We start from the raw sequence: 27,110 nt of genomic DNA, 5'->3' as shown, positions 1-27,110 counted from the left end.
GATAAAACATTCAACTCAATTTGTCACAAAATAAGCTATATCAAAATCATAAAAAAAAAATATTATTATTATTTTTTTTTTAAATCGATATAAACGATATTGTCTCGTACCATATCGCGTTTGAAAATATATCGATATATATTAAAATCTCGATATATCGCCCAGCCCTAGCAAGTAGACACAAATTAAACTTTGGCAATCGTCTAAAAATAGCTATAAACACGTTCAATGTGATATTCACATATGACTAAGTATAAAACCAGATAAACTACAAACTACGACCCTCTCTGATTGCATCCTTATATGCACCTTGGTGCTCCCTTGACGTCAGACCATTAAAAGAAGACGCGTGTCCTCCCCATGGTCAGTAATATCCGTATATGCATTTCTTGTGTTTCAGCAAAGTGCCCTCATCGAGCCAGGGCCGGGTTGTCACTCAGATTATATCAAATCCATCTTTTTGAAAAGTCTCCGGCTCATCTCTGCAAATATTTCCTCTCCAAACTATTTCTGGCGTCATTGCTCACACGCCTCTTTGTGTCCATGTCTCGGGTTTGTTTTTCTGCTTCTACCGTGCCTCCCCTCTCTGTCAGAGAGCTGTGTGTGAGATCACCTGACCCCCGGCCAACGGGGAAGCAGCTTCCCGCCTGCCCGCCTATTACTAAGCTCCTTTACATCATGGCTTGATCACCAGCCATGCAAAGAGGATTTATGGCTGGAGCACGCAGAATGCTATCTGCTGAGCCCTGGGGACTCACTGGGGGAACCCTGTGCGTATGCAGCCGACACAAGTCAGCGACACAAGGTCCAAAGCCTTTGTTTTGGTCCAGACTGCAGGACAATCTACTGACGGGCTGCATATCCTCAAACCTCTGCAGCATATTCTTTTATAAACCGAATGGTACCAAACTGTGTAGTAGGAATGGGCGATATTTTACCGTTCACGAAATACCGTCAAAAAAATTTCTCACGATAAGAATTTGTCATCTCGGTAAAAACGATAAATTCCCGTTGATGTTTTTGTGTAAAACTGATTTATGGTTCTGTGTTAAATCCACACACAACATACGTGAAGGAAGGAAGGAAGGAAGGAAGGAAGGAAGGAAGGAAGGAAGGAAGGAAGGAAGGAAGGAAGGAAGGAAGGAAGGAAGGAAGGAAGGAAGGAAGGAAGGAAGGAAGGAAGGAAGGAAGGAAGGAAGGAAGGAAGGAAGGAAGGAAAAAAAGGAAGGAAGGGAAAAAAAGGAAGGAAGGAAGGAAGGAAGGAAGGAAGGAAGGAAGGAAGGAAGGAAGGAAGGAAGGAAGGAAGGAAGGAAGGAAGGAAGGAAGGAAGGAAGGGAAAAAAGGAAGGAAGGAAGGGAAAAAAGGAGGGAAGGAAGGAAGGAAGGAAGGAAGGAAGGAAGGAAGGAAGGAAGGAAGGAAGGAAGGAAGGAAGGAAGGAAGGAAGGAAGGGAAGAAGGAAGGAAGGGAAAAAAGAAGGAAGGAAGGAAGGAAGGAAGGGAAGAAGGAAGGAAGGGAAAAAAGAAGGAAGGAAGGGAAAAAAGAAGGAAAGAAGGAAGGGAAAAAAGAAGGAAGGAAGGAAGGAAGGAAGGAAGGAAGGAAGGAAGGAAGGAAGGAAGGAAGGAAGGAAGGAAGGAAGGAAGGAAGGAAGGAAGGAAGGAAGGAAGGGAAAAAAGAAGGAAGGAAGGAAGGGAAAAAAGAAGGAAGGAAGGAAGGGAAAAAAGAAGGAAGGAAGGAAGGAAGGAAGGAAGGAAGGAAGGAAGGAAGGAAGGAAGGAAGGAAGGAAGGAAGGAAGGAAGGAAGGAAGGAAGGAAGGAAGGGAAGAAGGAAGGAAGGAAGGAAGGGAAAAAAGAAGGAAGGAAGGAAGGGAAGAAGGAAGGGAAAAAAGAAGGAAGGAAGGAAGGAAGGAAGGAAGGAAGGAAGGAAGGAAGGAAGGAAGGAAGGGAAAAAAGAAGGAAGGAAAAAAAGAAGGAAGGAAGGAAGGAAGGAAATGAGCCTGAAAGAAAGAAAGAAAGAAAGAAAGAAAGAAAGAAAGAAAGAAAGAAAGAAAGAAAGAAAGAAAGAAAGAAAGAAAGAAAGAAAGAAAGAAAGAAAGAAAGAAAGAAAGAAAGAAAGAAAGAAAGAAAGAAAGAAAGAAAGGAGCCAGAAAGAAAGAAAGAAAAAAGGATAAATTCCTGTTGATGACGTTTTTGTATAAACATGTGAGAGCGAGATAGATTTATAGTAGAAAAGGTGGAGTTGAATTGGTATTTTTTTTATCGTCATTTTTATCATTATCAGGATAAATGCCAGAAATTATCGTGATACATTTTTTAGTCCATACCGCCCATCCCTAGTGTGTAGTCGTAACTTTTCAAACAGAAGCCCTTTTTCACTGAGTTCACATGTTCTTTATTTAATCTTTATCTATTGTTTTACTTCATTCGTACTGCAAAGAGTATAAGACAGGCCTGAGGTTCAGCCGCAGGGCAACACCCAGGTCGAGTTGTAACTTGAACCCATCTGCTCCTCAAGGTGCTTTTAACCCACCAGGACCTTCCCACTAATCACAGCGCTGCTGCTTTTCTTTATGTATATTTAGGACTCGTGTATTAATCTGGTTAAACTGTACTGCAGGTCATCACGTCCTACATTAATCTGGACTCCGACCGAGTGTCACAACTATAATCCATTCATGTCAACAGTAGAGTGTAATCTGTCCATACATTCACACCGTGGCTTTGATTAGCGTGGTGATTTGTAGATACTATTAAAGACAAAGGAGGTTTCAGCACTCAGATCAAAGGCCTTGAAGATTGATTTCTTTTTGTTTTTAAACCCTATGGAAACTGAGAATTTGAGTACCAGTCCCAGACAGTCTGGAAAAGTACTGCTCTTACTCTACATCGACCTCAAACTGACACCTCGGTGTGCGGCCCGATAACCAGGTATCTAACTATTCTAGATATCTAACGGTTTTGCTTTGGGTGTAAAATGCATCTTCATAGATGTTGGAAGGGCTAGATCAGGGGTCGGCAACCCAAAATGTTGAAAGAGCCATATTGGACCAAAAACACAAAAAACAAATATGTCTGGAAAAAAATGAAAAGTCTTGTATAAGCCTTAGAATGAAGGCAACACATGCTGTATGTATCTATATTAGTTATAACTGGGGGAAGATTTTTTTTTTCATTATGCACTTTGAGAAAAAAGTCAAAATGTTGAGAAAAAAGTCGAAATGTCGAGAAAAAAGTCAAAACTTTGAGAAAAAAGTCGAAATTTCGAGAAAAAAGTCAAAATGTTGAGATTAATGTTGAAGTACAATCTTGAGAAAAAACTCAAAATGTCAAGAAAAAAGTCGAAATGTTGAGAAAAAAGTCAAAATCTCGAGAAAAAACTCAAAATGTCAAGAAAAAAAGTCAAAATTTCGAGAAAAAAGTCGAAATGTCAAGAAAAGTCGAAATGTCGAGAAAAAAGTCAAAATGTCGAGAAAAAAGTCAAAATGTCGAGATTAATGTTGAAGTACAATCTTGAGAAAAAAGTCAAAATGTTGAGAAAAAAGTCAAAATTTCGTGAAAAAAGTCAAAATGTCGAGAAAAAAGTCAAAATTTCGTGAAAAAAGTTGAAATGTCGAGAAAAAAGTCTGAGAAAAAAGTCGAAATGTCTAGAAAAAAGTCAAAATTTTGAGAAAAAAGTCAAAATGTTGAGATTAAAAAGGAAAGGCAAAAAGAAAAAAAGAGAAAAAAAAGGAAAAAAAGAAGAAAAAAAAAGGAAAAAAAGGTCAAACATTTTTGAAAAAGCTCCAGGAGCCACTAGGGCGGCGCTAAAGAGCCGCATGCAGCTCTGGAGCCGTGGGTTGCCGAGTCCTGGGCTAGATACTATAGTAGGGAATCAGTTAACTTCCCTGTGGATTGAAAGTTATAATATACTTACTAGAGTTGGGCAACTTGAATTTATCTTAGGATCCTAGAGCACCATTGACCTGCCATCGGACTCATTTTCTACCAGGTGTTTTTATAGACTTTTACTGCAGAGAGTCGGGATTAAAGACTAAACTGCTACGACGATGTTTGACAGCCAGACAAACTCTGTCCCTCCCATAAAAGTGCACATGAGCGCTGTGCTGGCAGGACGTGTTTACCGTGAGTATAAACTGCACAATGAAACAATGTTGGCAGCCCAGTTCACAGCTGAAACGTTGCCAAAGTATTCAATATCCGCCCGTGTGTGGATGTGTGACTTCACAACTAAGCAGTTTGCTTCAGTTAATAATGAAAACCACCGTGTTTGCCTTATTTATGTAGATTATTTAAGCTGATCTGAGTCTGCCAATCAGAGACCCCCTGCCTCTTGGAGCGGAAAAAAGAGAAGCCATTTTTCTTTCTCTTTTTAAAATAATTGGCTTAATCAGTCATCTTTGGCTGGGCAGTTATTAATATTTAATAATAAATACAGTAACAGACTCAGATTATATATTTATTTATACTTTAGTTTGACTTCATGTTAAAACAATACTAAGTATTTGATGCATTATTTGTAAGTATAACTGTGTCTTAACGCTGTAGCACATTTAATAGCACATTTATCAAAATAAAACCATGCCATTTCTGGATGCTGACATTTAAAAGCTGCTGCAATATTCTGGTAAAACCACCTACAGTCTTCTAAAAAAGCTAAAATGAGGCAAACAAGGAAGGAAATTATCATTATTTTGCAAATTCTGGTTATTTGCTCAGCAAATAATGAGACTGGAAAGATTTGAACCCTTTCTCATCATCACATGTCATAAAATATTGCTCCTTTGTCATACATTCTTCTTAATAATTCCATATTCTGTTAAAAGTCAGAGATTAAATCCTTATTAATGCTGACTGAGAGTAAAATGGAGCTGAGTTAGAGTAATTCCAACACAGATGCGTTCATAAAAAGTCATTTAAATTAAACTCCAAGTTGACAGCGGCGTAATGGTGGTGGCTGTATTCCAGCCTGCTGTTTACTACATTTGCACCCATTATTTATTACCCATTCCACCTCAGCTATAACTTGTAAATTATATATATATATATATATATATATATATATATATATATATATATATATATCAAAGAGGGTCACGCTGAAAATCACAACATTTTTTCACAATTAGCTCTCAATACTGCTTAAAAAAGTTCTATTCATATTTTGAAAGCCCCTTTTTAGCACATTTCCAACAATATTTGTTAATCTAGAAATAAACTAAATAGTTAAATGTAAATAGTAGTCTAAATTTTGCAACTTAATGTTAAATGTAAATATGAATCTTAACTTTAAATATAAATGTTTTAGGTGGAACTTAATATTTAGCCTATATGCAAATTCACCCTGAATTTAGTAACCAGATCAAAAAACAAATTGAAACCAACTTACAGGGAAAATTAACAAATGGACCTACCATATATATATATATATATATATATATATATATATATATATATATATAGGCCTACTTGTAACTAGGCAACAATCTGTTTAGTTTCGACCCAAACATTTAGATTTAGTACTAAGATTTAAAATTTAGCGTTTATGTTTAACATTTAGTAATCAAATTCAACTATTTAATATATTTCTAAGTAAACAAATATTGTTGTGAATCTGCAAAAAAAATGACTTTCAAAAATTCCTGTTTTTTATAAACATCTTTTGAAGTTAAACGTTATAAAATCTTGTCAGCGCTTTACAAACTGAGCCCCATCCAACAGTTCAATGTGGTGTTTTTTCAAATTTAAAATCCAAAATAATGACTATTTCTCAACAAATGTAGAAACGTTTTTGGTATATTATGAGAGTGAAATGTTCACCTAGATCCTTCAGTACTACAATCAAGCCACATTTAAAGCATTGACACCTGTAATAAATGTTTAGCAACTTTACTGTTTAACTGTTCCGTATTTGAGGACACTGCATTAATTCTTGTAACAAAAGTTGCACATACACATGCTGACAGGAAAATTGATCGTTACAGCCTCATGAAAAAAAAAAACATTTATGTTAACAGGTATTAAAATAAACACATCCGACACAAAGTCATAGCTACGTCAAAAACTTTTCATGGAAATAAATGTTGCTTCACAAGATATATAAATTATTTAAACACTTACCAGAGAAAAACACTTCTTCTGTTTAACTGAATTGACACTGATTCACACTTAACATAAATGAAAGCACAAAAACCAAACGGTTTTCAAATGTAACTAACGGTAAGTATGAAGTATTTAGCCTCTGTCCAAATGTAGAACGGAAAAAGGCTTAATCTAACGTTGCATCTCTAGTTTGAAAGTAAACAGGTAGTAGCAGTATTCTGACGACCAGAAAAATAAAAAACAACAGCTTTCAATGTTCATGTTCAAACATTCTGTCAAGCTTCGCACAATGTATTTACATTTAAAGCAGCAACGTCACGTGCCCATGTAAGCCCTACGTGATACAGGAGTAGAACATTTTAGGTCTATAATTTTCAGCAAAAACTTTCCACAGACTTTTTACTGAAGTTTTATTGAGAGCATCATCTCCTTCTCAATAAAGGCTGATTTATGGTTCCGCGTTACACCAACGCAGAGCCTGTCGCTCGGTCATTGTGTTAAATACATGTCTCCGCACATTGTAAACTGTTGTCGTGTAGGTTGAACACGTGTGTCTGAATTGATCTACTCGCCTTGAATTCGACATCATTGGATGTCATTTGGTTTTTTATCTCCAGGTTGATATCTATATCTTAAAGTCTGAATTAGGCTTATAATCAGAGGTGTCAAGTAACAAAGTACAAATACTTCGTTACCTTACTTAAATAGAAATTTTGGTTATCTATACATCTCTGGAGTAATTATTTTTCAGACGACTTTTTACTTTTACTCCTCACATTTTCACGCAATTATCTGTACTTTTTACTCCTTACATTTTAAAAACAGCCTCGTTACTCTATTTCATTTCGGCCTTTAAAAAAAACTATCCAGTTAAATTGCTCCATCCGGATAGAGTGAATTTGGTTGTGGTTGTTTCAGATGTTCTTGTCCAGTTTTGTTCTTACATCTGTTCCCTCAGATTCCTGCAACTAAACTTGGATGTACATTCCAATAAAGGTTAGGATAAATGATAACATGAACATGAAGTTTGACTTTTTGCACCATTACAATACTTATAGGCAAGTAGTCATCATATCTCCTGCTCTCTGAAACACATGTTAATGCTCAATAGTACACATATATGGTTCTTTAATATATTTGCATTATACTAAGATACATTCATTTTCAATGGCTTTTGTCCTTAATGGCTTTTTTCCCCCTTACATTACTTTTACTTTTATACTTTAAGCAGTTTTGAAACCAGTACTTTTATACTTTTACTTGAGTAAAAAACTTGAGTTGATACTTCAACTTCTACAGGAGTATTTTTAAACTCTAGTATCTATACTTCTACCTGAGTAATGAATGTGAATACTGAAGACACCTCTGCTTATAATTAGGTTTGACATAATGACAGGCAAAATCCATGGTGCTGAAACCTCATGTGAATGGTTCTGACCGTGTGCACCTGCTGTGGTTGTGTGTTGAGGGGCTGATCTGTGGCATTTTTTTTTTTTAGCGATTATGTTTTAACGGAGATGTTTAGGCCACAAGGGTCCATCAAGAATGCTCCGCCCCCCCTGGGCTGGGACCCCTGCTCAGCCCCTGCTTGGCAGTAAATGTCACCAAAGACCCTCACATGTCCTCTGGACGACAGTGTCGCTGCACAACTCGGAGTTAGGCTTCGTCCACAAAGCCATCCTTCTCCTCCCCACACACAATCTACCTCTCTGACCCCCCACATACCAGATACTCTTGCTTGATTTATTACCCATTCCGCCTCAGCCAGAACTTGTAGATAGATATATATCCCTGTAACTACACTGATACAAATATTGTGCTTGATCTACTTAAAAAAAAACTGTCAACTTTTTGCATGAGATTATTATGTAGATCAAGAAAGACTAGTCTTTGTATAAACTGCTCAATTTTATGTATGTAAATACATTTTGCAAGTACGGTCAAATTAATTGTGTTAAGTTTACTTTATTTACAAAATTACAAAATTAGTTTACTTTACTTGCAAGAATTAAGTTTACTTTACTTGCAAATTAATTTTGTACATACTAAAAATTAAGTAGTTTTATTTATACAAAGACTAGTCTTTCTTGATCTACATAAAAATCTCATGCAAAAAAGTCGCATAATTTTTTTTAAAGTAGATCAAGCAAGATATTTTTTACTGTTGTGTTGTACATAAAACAAATAAAGAATGTTTCATCTAAACGTTGGTCAATCTGCTCAATAGATTAGAATTGTTAAAGGAAAAGTAAATACAACAATATAGGGCTGTGTGATTAATCGATTTTAAATCTAAATCGGATTTATTAATCAAAATCGATGTTAAAAAAGGAAAAAAGGAAAATGGATTTTCGGTGTTGTGGTACTGCATTAAAAAAGGAAAATGGATTTTCCTTTTTTGCAGCTGGCTGCATTACAGACAGAGCTCGTCTAGTCATCTTTGTTTGGTCAAGAAAATTGTAAATGTTGTCACTTTACTAAACTCAAGGAGGATTTGCAGTATCTTTCAATTGCACTTCATTCCCAATAGGGAAATTTGTTTGCTATTTTTCTTTAAAAATAAAGATAAAATATTTGAAACAATTTATTCCATTGTCTTTTGTAGTTTTACCAAAAAAATCGAAATCGAAAATCGGGTTTTCAGAGAAAAAAAATCGGGATTTTATTTTTGTCCAAAATCGCCCAGCCCTACAACAAGATCATTGCTTGTTGTTTGTGTGTAAATGAAAAGATTGTCTGGGATTACATAAATACTGCTGGTTAAGGAAACAATGCACACTGTCTTGTTTTTTGAACAAATGCAGATTAAGTTCAAAACTAGATGTATTCATGTAAAGCAACAAACTTCATTTTTAATTGTTAATATCACAGATTTTAATATGTTATATTTACATGCACTTAGGTTGATTTTTTTCAGTGTGATGTCCTACCGTTCTCCTTGACATGTCGTATAACGTTACCGCCTGAGGGGAAACTGTTGCCAATAATTATCGACCCGTTCGCTACCACAACCGACATCCAGTCCTGCTCCTTTTTTATCTGGGCATCTATGCACTTTTCTAACTATGCCTTTATGTCAATACTGGGCAGCACAAATATCATTTCAAACAACCAAAGCATCCAAAGTAAACAACGTTTCAGCACTGACCTCTTGTCCCTTGAAAATGGACTCAATCCACTCAAACAGACACCGTTTTAAAACAAATTGTTCCAAACCTGCATTAATCTGTTAAGTTCTACTAATGCCCTTTTAGGCCGCTGTAATGGTTCTGCTTTGCTCATTGCTCTCAGGATTTATTTATTTTTTTGTTGGTGGAGGAGAAGCAGGTTTATGGTCTAAAATAACACCAGTTTGACCTTTACTCCTGTTAAAGTCAACAGGCCAAAGTGTCATCATCCCTGCAGATTTCAGGCAATAGAGGAGATTAAATCAAGGATTTTTTCTGACCAAGATGTAGAAAAGTCACCTGCATTTTGCATAAACGACACAAGAAATCAGGCACAAATACAGAATGAAGTAGGGCCTGGCGATATATCGAGATTTTAATATATATCGATATATTTTCAAACGCGATATGGTACGAGACAATATCGTTTATATCGATTTTAAAAAAAAAACATTTTTTTTTTTAATGATTTTGATCAATTTTGACAAATTGAATTGAATGTTTTATTTGAGATTTGCACAAATGTTTTGTTATTTGCACAACTGTCAACCTCAGTGGAAAAGTCTGCCTGTTACTGTCTACATTGTATTAATTGCACAGTGTATTTTAATTTAATTGTTATGCAGGAAAGGGGTATTTGTTTTATTTTATTCAAGAAGCATTTTTATTCTATATATGCAGGCAGTTTATTTTTATTTCATTTGTTTTATACATTTTGATATTGTGCAGACCTCTGTTAATAAAGGAACCTGTGTGACATTTGGCACGAGGCTTTGTATTAAAACTGACTGTTTTTTTTAAGGGTTTGCCTCAGAAAAAAATGAAGCTAACAGAGATGCTATGCTATAATGCTTTGGGGGAAACCCCAATTATGGCACAGAAAAAATATCGATATATATAAAGTATCGCCATTCAGCTAGAAAATATCGAGATATGACTTTTGGTCCATATCGCCCAGCCCTAGAATGAAGGATGGTGGCATTTCTGACTACTGACTAAGATCAAGATCAAGAACACAAATGGCATCACAGACTTACCAAACACGCCTCAAAAGAGGACTCAACAGTATTGGCTGTCAGAAATAAATGCAAGTAATCTTCAAAATGTTTGCATTTTCGACTGTCTTGCAACAATCTTGATTCTCTTTGCAACCAAACTTGCTTTAAAAGGAAAACCTGGATTTCCAGTCATGTGGAGACTGGAGATATTGATCTCTGCTTGAGGCAGCAACAACCATTGTTATTTTTTCCCTCAATAAACAAGTTGCTGTGTAAAAAAAATAAGGTACAAAGGTTAAATCTCTATCTCTGCTATACTGACTTATACCTCCATTTTATGGGTGCCCCACTGCAAGTCTGACCGGCAATTTTGAAAGTGAAGGAATGCTTATTCTATAATACTACATATAATACTCTATAATACTACAACCCTTGTACTCCTCCCCTTCTCCTTCTTACCGTCTCCACCCTTTCCCCTCCTTCAATTCTACCTGTTCCAACAAACTACTGCTTCCCATCATGTCCCAGGCACAATTTCAGCCTCAGTGTTGTGGTACTGCATTAAACCCAGTAGCAGGAACTGTATGTACTTGATCCCCTGCAGAAATAGCTGGTTCAGGCAACATAATGTAATCTTCTTGATAACAAGAAAAGCAGTTCAAACAATATTTTGCATGTTTGATTAACTTGCTGTTTGCAAGAAAAACTGAGTGAAAAGTCATTAAACCTGAGTTGATCTGTGTGTGTGGATGTGAATGTGTGTCTGTGTGAGAGCGTGTATGTGCATGTATGTGGGTCAAGGAAGAGACAGACAAGTAAATATGTACAGCATATGAAATGTTTTTGTTCTGTTCTAACTGTTGTGACACATTTTTTCCCCTGTTTTTTGCATTTGTTCTTTTCAGATGTACAGTGGACATGTTGCTACAGCAAAGTGTGTAGAGCTGTGCTTGTGACTGTCTGCCCCTTTTTTCTTTTTAAAAGTTGGCATAAAAAATATAAAAAATTGTTAACAAAAAAAAACCTGAGTTGATCTTAGCAGTGATTTTACCAGTTCTGCATTAAAGTCTTCTATCTAATCAGCGTTCAGAAGTGTCAATTCAACTCTTTGGACATTAAATAGGGCTGGGCGATATATCGAGATTTTAATATATATCGATATATTTTCAAACGCGATATGGTACGAGACAATATCGTTTATTATTTTTTTTTTTAATGATTTTGATATAGCTTATTTTGCGACGAATTGGCTTGAATGTTTTATTTGAGATTTGCACAAATGTTTTGTTATTTGCACAACTGTCAACCTCAGTGGAAAAGTCTGCCTGTTACTGTCTACATTGTATTAATTGCACAGTGTATTTTAATTTAATTGTTATGCAGGAAAGGGATATTTGTTTTATTTTATTCAAAAAGCATTTTTATTCTATATATGCAGGCAGTTTATTTTTATTTCATTTGTTTTATACATTTTGATATTGTGCAGACCTCTGTTAATAAAGGAACCTGTGTGACATTTGGCACGAGGCTTTGTATTAAAACTGACTGTTTTTTTAACGGTTTGCCTCAGAAAAAAATGAAGCTAACAGAGATGCTATGCTATAATGCTTTGGGGGAAACCCCAATTATGGCACAGAAAAAAATATCGATATATATCGAGTATCGTCATTCAGCTAGAAAATATCGAGATATGACTTTTGGTCCATATCGCCCAGCCCTAATGTGACACAATAAAAAGCTTTATTTATTGCCAAATCAAAGCTGGTATTCAGCCATCGAGAAACTGAGCCTCAGTTTTCTGAGACCAGTTTTCAAACAACTCACAAACACCGAACACACGACGGACAAAGCTTCTTTTGAATGATGCATCTATGGGGTCCTGGGATATCTCTGAATGTCTACTACTGTACACACAGCTGAGGAGGGGCATCATTGTAACATGCAAAGCTGGCCATGCTTCATTGAACCATGCTGAAGATGACGCCTGAGGCTCTCCGCCGTTCAGACAGATACTAAACTGGTCAGACAGACACAGCACCGCACATCACACTGTGTCTTTGTCTGTGTGGCAGGGACATGGACACCAGTCAGTACTATAGATGCTCTACCACACCATAAACCTCCCTAAAACATGGAGAAAATAGCAGAGTAGATTCATTTCTAATTAAATATGTTCTAATATATTAATATACATAACAACCTGACAATAAATGTACATACTGGAAAATAATGTGCAATATCATTCACTGCAACGTCCAATCGTGCAATTATGTAAATATCCGTCTGTAAATATCCGTCTGTTATTTTATATACCAGTATTTTTATTATTATTATTGTATATATACTGTTACAGTACTGTTTATAGTGTGTCATACTCTGATATTATTACTGTATTATTATTATTATTTCTATTGATGTCTCTTGTTTTGCACTATCCCGTTTGCTGCTGTACACTGCGAATTTCCCCGCTGTGGGACTAATAAAGGAATATCTTATCTTAACTTAATAATTTCTATTGCGCACATGAGGTAAAAAAAACCAAAACAAAAAAAAACCCTCTAAACTATAATAAAAGCAGCGAGAGATGGAGATTAAAATGTGGGATACATATGCTAAATAAATAAATTATTGCCTCTTGTTCTTCGTGTTTCTTGAAGGATTTTGTTCACAGAACATACATCAACAGGATTTATCTTGTGTTTACCACAGCAGAATCCACTAGCGATTCACAGCATTTGATGTGGTTACCATAAAACAGTAAGAACCATAATCCTTAAAACCCAAAGAGAATAGAAGATGAAACCCAGCGTCCCAGTGGGGCTCCAAGTCAATGTTCTCACCACATGCAGGGAGAGCCGATAATTCAGCTAATCTTGTCTACTACTAACCGGCTGGCTTAAAAAAGTTACACATGCCCTTAAATACAATTCAGAGTAGTTTATTCTTGACATCACGATACCTACACGATGTTGTTGAGTCTAAACCCTGTGGTACAATTAGGGCTGGGCGATATATCCAGATTTTAATATATATCGATATATTTTCAAATGCGATATGGTACGAGACAATATCGTTTATATTGATTTTGAAAAAAATATAATTTTTTTTTATGATTTTGATATAGCTTATTTTGTGAACAATTGACTTGAATGTTTTGAGATTTGCACAAATGTTTTGTTATTTGCACAACTGTCAACCTCAGTGGAAAAGTCTGCCTGTTACTGTCTACATTGTATTAATTGCACAGTGTATTTTAATGTAATTGTTATGCAGGAAAGGGATATTTGTTTTATTTTATTCAAGAAGCATTTTTATTCTATATATGCAGGCAGTTTATTTTTATTTCATTTGTTTTATACATTTTGATATTGTGCAGACCTCTGTTAATAAATGAACCTGTGTGACATTTGGCACGAGGCTTTGTATTAAAACTGACTGTTTTTTTAAGGGTTTGCCTCAGAAAAAATGAAGCTAACAGAGATGCTATGCTATAATGCTTTGGGGGAAACCCCAATTATGGCACAGAAAAAATATCGATATATATCGAGTATCGCCATTTAGCTAGAAAATATTGAGATATGACTTTTGGTCCATATCGCCCAGCCCTAGGTACAATTGCATTTGGAGATGGGTTGGATAAAAAACAAAAAAAAAAACACAAATTTTGACTAAACTTCAAGTGTCTGAAATTAGCAAATAGTGAAACATCATCATAATGAAACTGAGCTAAATAACACTTTAATCCCCACACTAAAATTATATTTTTGCTGCGTAAATGACAAAAGAAAATATATTAAAAAGTAAAACAAACATGGGTTGTCAGGTAGTAGGCAAGGTTGAATTCTGCCGAATCATCTTGAATATTGGAGCAATCTCTACATAGTCTTTTATAGGAATGGCCACAACCCCTTTTGGGTGGAAATGGATGCTGAAAACTACATGTGGCAAATTGGAAACAAATGTACTCTTTGAACACTTGCCAACAGACGGACTGAGTAAACGTTCCTTCATCACAATATCCGAGGGCTTTTCTGTGGCTCAGCATCAACGTTATTGCCCGACAGGCCTTGTGATTTGGGCATGACTCTGCAAAGGCAAAGTACCTTCATATGGTGTTCTACAGGAGTGTTGTTTTCATCGATAGGCAACAACTTAGATGATGACAACACACCCATCATTCCCATCATCAGTTTACTGTCAACAACTAAAGCCGGGCATACACTGTGCGATTATCGGCTCGTTTTGAGCCGATTTTCCAGACTTTTTTTTGATCGGGGCCGATTTTGACCCAATCGTTGGTCGTGCCTCGTACAGTATACGTGGGGTAACGACAAGAGATTAACACCTCACGATGAGCTCCCGATCAGGAATTGTGAGGTCGCAAGAAAATCAAGCGTGTTTGAAATCCTGGTCTCTCCTCGTGAAGGAATCGCACAGTTGAAGCAGCTGCGACCCAATTTGCCTCATCCTTTCACAGAGAGCATGCGCAAACTCTGATGTCACGTCAAAAACGATTATTTGTAGTTTAAAGTGTTGCAAATTCACATTACAAATCATGTTTTAATAGCAGAAAAAAAGACTGCATTTCCCACGTCTGCCCAACCATACGCATACGGCGTAGGGTACGCGGCGACACGCACCGTACAAGGCGCGTCGCCGCGTACCCTACGCCGTAGGCTCTGCGTTGGTGTAACGCGGAACCATAAATCAGCCTTCAGTGTGCGCTCTGCGCTGTTCGGAACACTTCTCTTCTCTGTTTCTCATTTTGCTGGGACGCCGGATCCCTCCGTCGAGACACAACTTTTGCGGTATGCGTTCATTGTTGTGTTTAAAAATGATGCGCAGTGCCGACCCAATCAGAAACAGTACAGATATTTTGGGATTTTATATATATATATATATATATATATATATATATATATATATATATATATTAGGGCTGTTCGATTAATTGATTTTAAATCGTAATCGCGATTATGTAATTAGAACGATGTTAAAACATGAAAATCGTAAAATCGATTTTTCACTTTTTTTTTTACCTTGTCTGCACACATATTAATGATTGATGGAAATACCTCTCAATACCTGCGACAAGTGCCCCATGGGAGAGGCTCTTTAGTGTAGGAGGGGGCGTTGTGAACAGTGAACAGCAAATGTAATGACTGACATTACACACCTCTACCTCCTTCATGGGTTGCATTATTATTTAGCATGCAAAGACCCAGTTTAGTTTAATTAGAAAATGTCTTGTTTTATTTAATTGGAAATATAACTTACTGTATGTTTGCAAGTGCTGATTTGCTGATTTTTTTTTCAGAGATAAAACTTTATATTTTATTATATTTTTTTAAACTTTTTTTCAACTTATTTTACAGAGTTTTGCACTTTATTCATTCATTTTTGGTTTAATAAGAGCAAAGTTTGCACTTAAAGCCTAATGGGGCAAATGTTCAATAAAAAAACAGCATATTTGAAATAATTTCTTTGCCTTTTGTCAATTCACAAAATAATCGTAATCGAAAATCGGATTTTGAGAGAAAAAAATCGAGATTTTATTTTTGGGCAAAATCGAACAGCCCTAATATATATATATATATATATATATATATATATATAAATAAAATGCTAAAAAAATAAAGGATCCCCATAACCTTTGATCGGGTGGGCACGACGCACATTTGGGTGGGAACACCCACCCTTGCTCCAAAACTGGCCTCGATTTCCAGTACACAGAAGTCTGACGTGAAGATTATGATCGTATAGTGTGAGCAGACGAGTCGCATCCGAGCATCGGGTCGTACAGTGTGAGACCATAAATTGTGGGCTGTGAACTTTTGAACTCTGCGATCTAGTCGTGCAGTGTGAGATGGGGCTGAATCAAACGATTTAAAATATTGCACAGTGTATGCCCAGCTTAAGATATTTGTACGTATCAACACATTCCACTACAGACCTTTTATAGTTTTCTAAAATCAATCGGTATGTCTTTAGTTTTAGAGATGTTCATCTGCAGGAAGGATTCATCACGCCACCGGACAAAGTCTCGTATGATGCGACCGTGACAGGTTTCATTGTCCTTCAGCAAACTGGCAACAACAGAGTCATCTGTGTATTTTAAAATAAATCTATCCTCGCGTCTGCTACGGCACATATATGTGTAAAGGATGAACAACAGAGGTGACAAAACACATCGTTGTGGAGAACCAGTCGAGGAACATACTGTACTTGGTCAGACAGAGTGTTATTCACTCTCACTCTCTGTGTTTCTAGTTGATAAAACGTCTAAAATCCAGCTCACAAGGTCAAGACTTAAATCAAAGTGTTCTAAAAGCCTCTCTATTAAAATGTGAATGGTATTAAAAGCATGTGTTCCCCTCCCAATGGTGTTTAAAAAGCAGATTTGTTGAAGTGACACTACGCTAAGTTTACATGCACTAACAGAAAGTTGAATTGTTGCCTTAATCTGACCGATATTGAAGTTTTAAAAGCCATGTTTAGACCTTAGCCGGGCCGAACTGAAGCTCTTGAGATCGAGCTTTTAGTGCCAGATAATGCGTCCTAATCCGAGTTATTCCGGCATGTATACCAACCCACGAGACCCCCTCTTCCTGAAGTGACGACACCGCCGGAGCAGGAATAGTAACAGCATCACAACAACATGGTAACAGACGAAGAAGTGGGAGACTTTGCTGCATCTTACACTGATACAAATATTGTGCTTGATCTACTTAAAAAAAAATAAGTCGGGCCGCTCGGTGGTGCAGTGGGTTAAGCAGCGGCTCATATACTGAGGCTACTGTCCTCCTGCAGCGGTCGCAGGTTCGATTCCCGGCCTGCGCAGCTTTGCTGCATGTCATCCCCGATCTCTCTCTCTACCCCTTTCATATCTGCAGCTTGAATAAAGGGCCACTAGAGCCCAAAAAAATCTTTAAAAAAAGATTTGGTGGAAAAGGGGTATAAGCAAACTGAAGAGGATCCAAATCATTCTTTCTCTTCCCTATGATTTTAGAAATCACCAGTTTTTCAAAAGATTTAATCGCAATTGATGTCAAAGCAACGTAGGGCTGCAGCTATCGAATATTTTAGTAATCGAGTATTCTACTGAAAATTCCATCGATAAATCGAGTAATCGGATAAAACATATTTTTGTTTAGTTAAAGAGCAATTATAAATATACATAAGATGTTAGAGGTTAATTGACATCAAGACTAGGGCTGGGCGTTATATCGAGATTTTAATATATATATCGATATATTTTCAAACACGATATGGTACGAAACAATATCGTTTATATCGATTTAAAAAAAAAATAATAATAATATATTTTTTTATGATTTTGATATAGCTTATTTTGTGACAAATTGACTTGAATGTTTTATTTGAGATTTGCACAAATGTTTTGTTATTTGCACAACTGTCAACCTCAGTGGAAAAGTCTGCCTGTTACTGTCTACATTGTATTAATTGCACAGTGTATTTTAATTTAATTGTTGAAAGGGATATTTGTTTTATTTTATTCAAGAAGCATTTTTATTCTATATATGCAGGCAGTTTAATTTATTTCATTTGTTTTATACATTTTGATATTGTGCAGACCTCTGTTATAAAATATCGAGATATATATCGAGTATCGCCATTTAGCTAGAAAATATCGAGATATGACTTTTGGTCCATATCGCCCAGCCCTACATCAGACTAAATTATATAATCCAGTAGGTTCATGGCTGTTCATTTAAAAACCCTGAACTTACACCAGTTGACCAAATCCACTGCCTTCACTCAAAAAACTAAGGATCTTACCAAGAAGTTTCTTATTTCTAACCTAAAAATGCCATTACACCTGATAACACACATCATTTAAAAGGTTAGGTGTTTTTCCCACGTGTTTCAATTGAACTTTCATTTGCGTCAAGCAAATTTTAAGTGCTAGTTAAGTTTTAAGTTAAAGTATAAGATTTTGGGTTTTGGCAGTGTTCAAAATGAAATGATGAGCCCTGCTGTATTGGAGAACATTAGGCACCAGTGCTTGTTTTATCCATGAATGACTACAGAGCTAAAATTGAAAACTACCCAGTTAGCTTTATTACGTTTTTATTTTTCTGACATTTTCTGCCTTTTCTTTTAGTTAAAACTGTAGCGGGAACAGATGTTTAGAGGAATCTATGTATGTACCGGGATAAGATAAGATAAGATAAGATATTCCTTTATTAGTCCCACAGCGAGGAAATTTAGAGGGGGAACATATAGGAGAACGGACCAGAAGAATATAGCGTGGATTAAAAATAAAAGTTAAGCACTGAGCTACATGTGTCTCCCATCTGGGCCATTGCAGACTGCCTGAGCATGACATGTTACTAAAACCAAACATATCCGCCGCCTCTTTCTTCTTCCTTTACGTGCTGTACCAGCGCGCTGTACCGTCAGCGCGCTGTGCAGTCAGCGCGCTGTGCCACATTAAATATAGTCCGGGAAAAATACCCTGCTTTGAGCTGCAAAATTAAACGATTCCTCGAGGCAGAGAAAATTCCTCAATAATTTTTTGTAATCGAATTACTTGAATTATTCAAGGAATCGTTTCAGCCCTAAAGCAACGGATCTAAAGTCATTCAGGGTTTTTGGACCTTTAGTCTTTGGAACAGGGACAACAGCATCCTTCCAACCTGTTGAGCTGAGTCTCTAGAGATATATTAGAAATATGATGGAATATTGGGATTTAAGCAGTCTACAGATATTATCAGTTCCCTGGCTCCTATCCGTCTTCACCGGTGAGAAAGCCCTCATAACATCTGTGTCTCTAATCTCAAAATCATTATTATCTTTGAGTTTTTGACTCAAGCCCTGTCTCTCTTCACTAAAATCACAAACATCAAATCGTGAATAAAAACAATTAAGAGCATTAGCTAAAACAGAGTCTGAATCAAAGCCCTCTAAGGTGACCGACCGTAGCTCTATTTTTTTGCTTAGGTGATGTATTTCTCTAACTTTCTCTTTACACATTTGTGGTATTTCTCCAACTTTCTCTTTACCACAAATGTATACATAACAGCTGGCCAGGCTGTGACCCGCAGTTTCCCATTTCCATCCTCTGCGGGTTGCCTGAAGCTATATTTCTACCACCGTCTTTTTCGGGAAGAAATCATACCTACAATTCAAGATTTTGTTCTTGTTGTTGTTGTTTTAACAAGTTATAAGTAAACAATAAGCAGCAGCCTTCAGCCATGTTACTACTGTGTTTCCAGCTTGCTGCCTGTAGTTTTGTTTTCACCCAAAAAGAGGGGTGGTCTTATTTAGGAGAAGAAAGTGATGTAGACCCGTTACTCATCCATGTGATACTACAGATACAGGTAGAGCTGGGCGATATGGACCAAAAGTCATATCTCGATATTTTCTAGCTGAATGGCGATACTCGATATATATCGATATTTTTTCTGTGCCATAATTGGGGTTTCCCCCAAAGCATTGTAGCATAGCATCTCTGTTAGCATATCTGTTAGCATCTCTGTTGGCTTCATTTTTTCTGAGGCAAACCCTTAAAAAAACAGTCAGTTTTAATACAAAGCCTCCTGCCAAATGTCACACAGGTACATTTATTAACAGAGGTCTGCACAATATCAAAATGTATAAAACAAATGAAATAAAAATAAACTGCCTGCATATATAGAATAAAATGCTTCTTGAATAAAATAAAACAAATATCCCTTTCCTGCATAACAATTAAATTAAAATACACTGTGCAATTAATACAATGTAGACAGTAACAGGCAGACTTTTCCACTGAGGTTGATAGTTGTGCAAATAACAAAACATTTGTGCAAATCTCAAATAAAACATTCAAGTCAATTTGTCACAAAATAAGCTATATCAAAATCATGAAAAAAAATGTAAAAAAAATAAAAATAAAAATCGATATAAACGATATTGTCTCGTACCATATCGCATTTGAAAATATATATATATTAAAATCTCGATATATCGCCCAGCCCTAGATACAGGTGAGACCTTGTGTGACTATAGATCCCAAACTGTAACTCACAATGAACATGTCTAACAAATGAACATATGACAAAGCCTTAAAATACTCAATCTTGTGTGGTATTTTCAGTACTTTAACTTCTCCTTTTTGCTACACTCATAATACATGACATGCTTACAAGAAGTAGAAGAAGTAGGGGATTCTTTCACAATACATTACAACTGCTAAACTTTGCTCTTTGGCAATACTGTGCTAAATTGGTGTTTTCCAGAAAACACCAACCAAATTATAACCGATCAAAATGACTTAATCATCTCTTTCCTGTTCATTGTCTCTGAACAATTGACATGGAAACTGAAAGCAGCTTTTAATCAATTGTTGACCTTAAAGCCTATAGAAACTCAGATGTGACAAAAGGTCACTCAAACAGAGCTGAATGAAAGATTGAGCTTCCAGAAGCAACAGGTACCAATGATCTTGTCAGCTGCATATTAAAAAAAACTGTCAGTACTGGTTATAAATTGCTCAAAACTCCCACAGTACAAGAATAGAAAATATGCATTTAAATAGCTAACATGATTAATTAACTTCAGTAGAAAGTGGAATAACCTCCTTCCCATTAAGTGCATTAAGTTGTTGTGTGTAAACATGTTTAGTGTGTGGGCTCAATGACCTGAGTCCAGAAAACCAGTGAAAGACGGTCTATGTTTAAAACAATAGCCCTATTGTCTCCCTGTCGTGACCTAAAACAGAGGATTGGGCATGTGCAGAACTGTGGGGCCGTTGAGACTATAGCCCCACAATGCTTTTTGGTCCATATCAATGCATGCGGTCACAGCAAACAAATGTGGACGTGTAAAGGTGCTCACTGTTCACATTGTGCTCGTGGTGAGGGAGCAGGGGGACCGCAAAGCTGAATAGAAACTAAAGTGGAAACAATGGAGACAACAACGGTTATACTGCAAACGAGTAGTGTCCAGTACTGGAGAGTAGGGATGGGCGGTATGGACTAAAAAATGTATCACGATCATTTCTGGCATTTATCCCGATAACGATAAAAATGACGATAAAAAAAATACCAATTCAGCTCCACCTTTGTAAATATAAATCTATCTCACTCTCAGATCCACCATGTTTGTTACACAAAAATGTCATATTCTTCCTTCCTTCCTTCCTTCCTTCCTTCCTTCCTTCCTTCCTTCCTTCCTTCCTTCCTTCCTTCCTTCCTTCCTTCCTTCCTTCCTTCCTTCCTTCCTTCCTTCCTTCCTTCCTTCCTTCCTTCCTTCCTTCCTTCCTTCCTTCCTTCCTTCCTTCCTTCCTTCCTTCCTTCCTTCCTTCCTTCCTTCCTTCCTTCCTTCCTTCCTTCCTTCCTTCCTTCCTTCCTTCCTTCCTTCCTTCCTTCCTTGTTTTCTCCCTTCCTTCCTCTTGCTCTCTCCTTCCGTCTTCCCTTCCTCTTTTCTCCCTTCCTTCTCCCCTTTCCTTCCTTCCTTCTTTCCTTCCTAGTTTTCTCCCTTCCTTCCTCTTGCTCTCTCCTTCCGTCTTCCCTTCCTCTTTTCTCCCTTCCTTCTCCCCTTTCCTTCCTTCCTTCTTTCCTTCCTAGTTTTCTCCCTTCCTTCCTTCCTTCCTTCCTTCCTTCCTTCCTTCCTTCCTTCCTTCCTTCCTTCCTTCCTTCCTTCCTTCCTTCCTTCCTTCCTTCCTTCCTTCCTTCCTTCCTTCCTTCCTTCCTTCCTTCCTTCCTTCCTTCCTTCCTTCCTTCCTTCCTTCCTTCCTTCCTTCCTTCCTTCCTTCCTTCCTTCCTTCCTTCCTTCCTTCCTTCCTTCCTTCCTTCCTTCCTTCCTTCCTTCCTTCCTTCCTTCCTTCCTTCCTTCCTTCCTTCCTTCCTTCCTTCCTTCCTTCCTTCCTTCCTTCCTTCCTTCCTTCCTTCCTTCCTTCCTTCCTTCCTTCCTTCCTTCCTTCCTTCCTTCCTTCCTTCCTTCCTTCCTTCCTTCCTTCCTTCCTGTACGTTGTGCGTGGATTTAACACAGAACCATAAATCACCTTTACACAAAAACATCAACGGGAGTTTATCGTTTTTACCGTGAGATACAAATTCTTATCGTGAGGAATTTTTTTGACGGTTTATCGTGAACGGTAAAATATCACCCATTCCTACTGGAGAGGCCTGAACACATGGATGATAACAAACCTCTTGATATCTATCATTTTACTCCATAGCTATATATTTAGCAGAATCATAACCCATGTACTCTTCCCTTTCCCAACTCACTCATTCATCCATTCATCACACCATGAACAGCAGCCCCCCCTGAGAAGAGGCTACATCTCTGCAGCGCAGTATGACTCAGGGTGTTCCAGTTTCCTGCAGACTACTCCCACTCTCTCCATAGCATTAGGCTAAGTCTCTCCTCCCTCATGTTCATGAAAAGCACTCCATGCGTACAGTCATGTAAATGTTACCTGTTGATACTGCTGGTAGGCACAGGGAAGGGACCAGATTGCCAGCAGCAAGAACAGCACTCGCATGTGCTGGAACTGCAGACCACAGGAGTGATGACGAGGCACTGACTCTTGGTAAATGGTCTGAGGCCCCGTTTACACAGAGCAAAAACAGAGGCGTTTTCATGCGTTTTGGCCGTTCGTTTACACGAAAACGGAGCTCAAAGACACCAAAAACTATAATTTCTGAAAACTCCGGCCAAAGTGGAGATTTTCAAAAACTCTTTTTTCACGTTTGCGTCTAAACAGAGAAAACGGAGATTTAGGCTTCAGAACGTCACATTATGCAACAGAAATGTCACCAGCATCATTTGTGCGACCTGTGTTTACAATTTGTTTGGCCACCGTCAATATTTTCTTGTATTTTACCTGTTTTATATTCTAAAGTCACACTTAAAAGTAACTCCACTTCTCTGTCACTCCAAACGAAAGACTCTCGTTCCGTCTTGGAAGTAAAGCCTGAATTATGGTCCCGCGTTAAATTGACGGAGAGCCTACGGCGTAGGGTACGCGGCGATGCGCGCCGTACGGTGTGCGTCGCCGCGTACCCTACGCCATAGGCTCTGCGTTGGTGTAACGCGGAACCATAAATCAGCCTTAACTGTAAGTTACACGTGTCATTTGTTGATGTTTTTTCCAGGATTCTAATTGGCTGGCATGACGTTAACAGCGTATTTATGCGGATTCGTGTAAACGAAGAGATTTTGAAAACTATCTCGTGTAAACGATGGAATTTTTCAAAACGTAGAGGGGGAAATATCCATTTTTGTAAATACCCGGCTACGTGTAAACGGGGCCTGAATAAAGCTCTAGTTCAGGTCAAATCTAAACATCAGCAATACCCATTTTTCTACTAAGAAGAGCAATCCTTGTGGTTGACATAACCGGAGAAAGTCTGCTTACAAAGCAATATTTCAACTGCTGACTGATGCAAATAAAAAGTACCTCCTGACTGCAACAACAGATATCTATTAATATATGAAAAAATAACAAAAATCTAATTTATGTTTCATTAAATACAATGGCAAGGACATGATCTAAAAGTGTGCCACAATCAAGCACAAACACAGCCCTTCCATGCATGAAAGCTTGCCTCATGATTATATTACATCAACATTTGAAGCACAGATAATACAAACTCAATTAAACTGAATATATTTGACTGTTATCTTGAAAAAAAACTAAGCAACAAATCTCAGTTAAATGCTTATTCACAAAAAATACCAGATAACAGATTTACATATTTATTTCCTAACTATACTGACTCAATCTTACTCCCCACCTGCTTCTATGTAAAACACTAAAAATCATGAAGCCATTAAACTCTACAGATGTGAGACAAGATCCGGTTTCTATGATTTTGTAATAATCTTCACCTCTCAAAAAAAAAACTGCCAAAGAAAAATCTAACAAATTGTTTCACTTAATTTCAGAGGGGTTTCTTGTCTTGTGACGCGTGGTGGCAAACATTCCTTTATCTCAGTGAAGTCACTCTGATCCAATCAATCTGACCAGCAGAGATCTCAGGAATGCAATGCAACTGGATTTCAAATATGACATGAAAGAAAAACAAAAGCCTGGCATCTGTGAACGGAAAAAAATATTTATAATTGGACAAGCTTGTCAAGCAAATAACTACGGTAATTAGTGACCACATGCAACGCACACCTCCTTTGGCCATAATTCATTTCAGTTCGCTGCTGCTAGTGATTGGAATCATCTGCAACAAACACTTACACATTCATCCCATTCTCCTCCTTCAAAAATACACTCCCAAAATTCATCTATCATCATTGCACATGTTTGTAACTCTTCCGGACCAGCGCTAACACTTTTTACTCATATTTTTTATGTGTTGTGTGTTTTTTATATATGGTGTTTGATTGTTTGTTTCACTGAGATTGTATCTGTTTGACTCTTTGTGCGGCTTCTTGCCCAGGTCGTCATTGTAAATGAGAAACTGTTCTCAATTGACTTACCTGGTTAAATAAAGGTTAAATAAATACTTTTTAGTGACTCTTGATGCAGAGAGAATCAGAATCAGAATCAAGTTTATTTGGCCAAGTCAGGTCAAACAAGTCAGGGAATTTGAATCGGTTATTTTCGCTCGGTGTACAGTAAATAGACAGATGACAGCTCTTATTAACATACCGGTATATACAATATAAAAAGAAAGTGAACGGAAAGTTAAATGCCAGAACATACCACACACTTTAGGCTTACAGGACTGTCTCAGAAAATTATAATATTGTGATTAAAGCAGCACAACGTAACTTTCAGCTTTTCTGAGTTTGGCGGCTCCTTTGGACAAAAGCGGTAGTGCTTTACCAGAAAGAACACTACGTTTCCCATGAGCACCAGCGCGTACTGCCGGAAAGATCCTGTCCCGTCGCGTGCATTTGTTTTGATAGCGAATGAAGACGGGACGGACTTTTCTGTTTCACCAAGTGAACAGACGGAATGCAAAAAAAAAGATGTTAAACTGCTGAAAAGGAACTGGAATTTACCGGGATACCTTAAACAAGGAAGCCAGGGAGCAGTATATGGAGAAAATAATGATTATTAACGGTCTGGATCCATGTGAAATCCCTACTAAAGAATGGAGCTCCTCGTCGGAGCGCCACTCTTTAGAAGGATTTACTGCCGCAGTTCTGCAGAACCCGAGTCTTACTACCTTGTTTAGGAGTGTTTGGGAGCTGCTTTGGTAAATGTTTGACTCGCCATGTGTTTCAATAAATTAGTATAATAGTACAATATACAGTACATGTTTTGTATTACTCTTACTTTTCTTTTCTTTTTTTTTGACTGCTATATTATGCTGAAGAGGCTCCGAGGAGTGAGCAATATTTTGGCTTGGCTTACAGTTTAAGAAAACTCAAATATCCTATCACAAAAAATTAGAATATTCTGGGAATCTTAATCTTAAACTGTAAGCCATAATCAGCAATATTAAAATAATAAAAGGCTTGCAATATTTCAGTTGATTTGTAATGAATCCAGAATGTATGACATTTTTGCATTACAGAAAATAAAGGATTTTATCACAATATTCTAATTTTCTGAGACAGTCCTGTATAGTGTGACGACCAACAGAAGTGTTGTGTGCTGTGTACAGTCACAGCTGGGATCATGTCTTTGTTCAGCACCTTCAGATGTTTTTAACAGCTGTTTTTATCATTCCTGCCATACATGCATGAGAAAAACCAACACCTATGACATCCCGTCTCTGCAAGAGCCACAGGTATGTTGCACACACATCACCACGCCCATGTCTCATGGAGAACCAGTCCTGCATGATCATGCATGATGGGTGTGTTATTAATGACCACAACCAGAAGCATTAACATGCCCCTGTCACATCAGCATCAACATCTGGAGGCGCCTCCACGCCCTGGACTCGCACCGGCAACAATGGTGACGCAAGCTTTGCGGCTAACCAGTCTGCTAACACCAGCGTTGAGTAAAACCGCTAAACTGCTCCTGCAAATGCTCAAATCGAGCCGTTTTTCCCCATCAACAACCCTGTCGGTGGAGGTGAAAACGCAGCCAGCTTCGCCGGCGAGAGAGAGACTGCTTTCTCCGGGAAATATTCACATGACAAAGCTGTAATCTCCCGGTGGTCCAGGAACTCTCTCAGCCGGTGGTGAAACGGGGGTTTAATCTTACCCGAAAGGGAAGGTTCCGACTCTCAACGAGCGTGGAGATCACTCATGGAGATCAAATCCGCCGTGTCATGAGTGTGCAGGTAGAAAAAAGAAGAGAGGGGAAGGGGGATTAGATATCTAGCGGTAACTCCGACGTGCCACACGCAGGAAAAAGGGAATGCAGGAATGTGACGCTCGAAACGCTTCGAACGCGCATGCGCGAGTGCGGCGGCATTGTGGGAAATGGAGTTCGGTAATGTGATACGTTCGATACATGTATCGAAACAGTGGTGCAAAAAGTGGGTATTATGCGCTATACGCCGCGCATAGGGGCGCCTCGGTAGGAGGGGCGATAAAGCGACGGGTTGGGGGTGTTTGGAGTGTGCATTATCTGTATTAAACAGCGTTTATGTGTTTTTTTTTTTTTTTTTATTAACAATTGCAAACATAACAATGATAACAAAACTTCACAATATGCAAATTCACGTTGAGTACAACCATGGGTGCAGATCCCGGGGGGGACGGGGGGGACATGTCCCCCCCAATTTCTGAAAAACATGAATTGTCCCCCCCAATAAAAATACCCAAAATTATTCAAAATTGAACAAATGTATTTTAAGACTTAAAGGTTGAATATGTAGAATATTTATTAAAAATAATTTTTAAATATAAATTTATATAACTCATGGTATGAGTTGCATATTGGCAAAAAATATATTTCTAAAAAAATAATACAT

The 27,110-nt window shown here is 37.6% G+C and overlaps 1 protein-coding gene across 1 annotated transcript in view; it reads right to left on the bottom strand.

Annotated features, from left to right (window-relative positions):
• Positions 1-26,556, bottom strand: part of ctif (CBP80/20-dependent translation initiation factor) — a 112,756-nt gene extending 86,200 nt beyond the window's left edge. The window contains exon 1 of the mRNA XM_061733656.1: positions 26,396-26,556. The gene's annotated coding sequence lies outside the window, so the exon portion shown is untranslated. The remainder of the gene's footprint in view (positions 1-26,395) is intronic.
• Positions 26,557-27,110: the final 554 nt, after the last annotated feature.

This window comes from Cololabis saira, chromosome 11 (assembly GCF_033807715.1).
Source record: "Cololabis saira isolate AMF1-May2022 chromosome 11, fColSai1.1, whole genome shotgun sequence".
NCBI lineage: Eukaryota > Metazoa > Chordata > Actinopteri > Beloniformes > Belonidae > Cololabis > Cololabis saira.
The sequence above is the reverse complement of the archived record's forward strand: the minus strand, read 5'-3'. Positions and strand labels throughout refer to the sequence as shown.